General features: G+C 34.7%; 1 long non-coding RNA gene across 1 annotated transcript in view; it reads left to right on the top strand.

The window, feature by feature from the left end:
- Positions 1-841: 841 nt before the first annotated feature.
- Positions 842-2,161, top strand: part of LOC106945921 (uncharacterized) — a 7,701-nt gene continuing 6,381 nt past the window's right edge. The window contains exon 1 of the long non-coding RNA XR_001424653.1: positions 842-967. This is a non-coding gene — a long non-coding RNA (uncharacterized LOC106945921). The remainder of the gene's footprint in view (positions 968-2,161) is intronic.

Raw genomic sequence — 2,161 nt, 5'->3', positions numbered from 1 at the left:
GAGGGAACTAATTATGACTGAGGGAACTAATTATGACTGAACTAAAACACAAAACAAACAATAAAAGCAAAAGGAAATCAGTCTCACTTCAAACTGAACAGAAATATTCAGAGATCAAAAGATAAAGTAACAACACAGAGGAATGAACTGAATACGGCAAGACCTTAACTACAATAATGAACAAGTCAGAAACGATCAGACTGTAATCTGACCAATCACCTGAGGATTATGGCTCTAGTTCTGCTTAAAGAGACCAGATTTAATTTAATGATTTTCATATTTTTTGTATTTAAGTTTTTTAAGGATAACGACTTAGCAGCTCCAAGAAAACCGACCTTTGACCTGCAGGTTCACTGCCTCATCAAATAAACCGATAAATGATGTTGGATGGATCAGTAACAGTCTGATCCTGCAGAGATGAGCTTCAGAATCATCCTCACATTTCAGCACCAGGAGCATTTAAAAATCAAACGTATAACCAGATATTTCACTGTGAAGTGATCACATCTGTCTTTGATAAGTTCTTAAAAACTTGATAAATTTTAGAAAGAGTTTAAGGGATCGATCTTCTGATCACAACGAGGAAAACAACCAAACCCGACACAAACAGAAAAACTGATTAAATTATCATAACGACGGAGCAGCAGCTCAGATTCAACTGGGAGCAAAAGAAAAACACGTTGTTCAGAACGGTTTGAGTTTTTAAAGGTTTTCTTAATTAAACGTTCAGTTGTGAGACGTGAGCAGAGGAACTGGAAGAGTTTTCCAGAAAAATACAATAAAAATACAATAAAAACACAATAAAAACACAATAAAAACATAATAAAAACACAAAGGATTCTTGTTTCCCGTAGGTTAAATATTAACTCAGCGTCTTTCCGCCCTGCTGACAAACCAAGAAGGATTAATTTACTGCAGAGAAACTGGCTCAGTGAACAGGGAGGGAAAAAACTAATTCACATGTAAGGTAGGAAAACTTAACTGGAACTTTGTAAAATACAATTAAAAACCATAATATATAGTTTTATTAACATTTTCCTGTTAAGGCATTGCTTTTCTTAATTAGCCAACTGTTATAAATTTAAATTTGGATTGTTGTAATTTAATCTACTTTGTTCTTAATTTACTTGATTTGAGGGAATGAAAACATTAAGAAATAAACTTCAGTTCAGTCAGTTTGTCAAAGAAGCAGAAATAATCTGACGGCAGCCACAGGTCAGAATTATAGATGTTATAAAGACGAAACCTAATAACTTTGTTGTTTAGCTGCTGGGAACTCTGAGCAGAAGGTCTGAACATATTGAGTCAAAGATGGTTTTAAAGAGCTTCTAGATGCATTAAAATCAGCAGAAACACGTCTAAATAAATGTTTTCTGAATGTGATTATTGTCTCTGTGCTTTAAGGGACAGAGTCTAACGCAGCTCAGGGTCCAGCTTTCAATTTCCCTGAGTGAAGCACGTCCTCCTCTTCCTCACATTAAACTCATGTCAAATCTTTATGCAGCAAATTCTTGTTTTTTCTGATATCGTATTAATAAATGTTTCCATAGTTTGTTTGATTGTAAACAGCACTAAAAATAGAAACTACAAAGTTTAAATACTGAGTAGAAATAAGGAGATTTACCTTTAAACCAGGTGAGTCTAACCAGAGGGAAGCAGATCAGCTGGACTCGAACTGAGGGAGACGAACTAGAACAGTGAAGGATCAAAAACCCAAAAGGAAAAATCACTTAAAACACTTAAAAAAATAATAATTTAAGCAGAAATACTCAGAAAACACAAAAAGAAACTCAACACAGTAAATAAACTGAAAACGGCAGGAAGTGAACAACAAACCAAAAATGATCAGAATTTAAACACAAACTGGAAGCAACAATATTTCAGTTCTGACAATAGTTTTATTTGAATGTTCATGATTCAGAATAATATTTTTAAATCATATTTATCATCCCAGTTATTTAAGGACTGAGTAACTCAGGGATCCAGTAAAATGACCCAACCTTCAGGCTCTGACCTTTGACCTGCTGCTGCCTGATCAGATGATCTCTGCTGGATCAGGCAGCAGAGCTGAACTTCAGTTTCATCCTCACTCATCAGCATCAGGAGGATTTGTTTAATACATACATATAACAAGAGATCCTTACAGATTTGGGCCACTGAA

This window comes from Poecilia latipinna, unplaced genomic scaffold (assembly GCF_001443285.1).
Source record: "Poecilia latipinna isolate Pla-1442-1.1 unplaced genomic scaffold, P_latipinna-1.0 Scaffold168, whole genome shotgun sequence".
NCBI classification, from domain to species: domain Eukaryota; kingdom Metazoa; phylum Chordata; class Actinopteri; order Cyprinodontiformes; family Poeciliidae; genus Poecilia; species Poecilia latipinna.
This window is presented reverse-complemented; position numbering and strand designations above follow the sequence as displayed.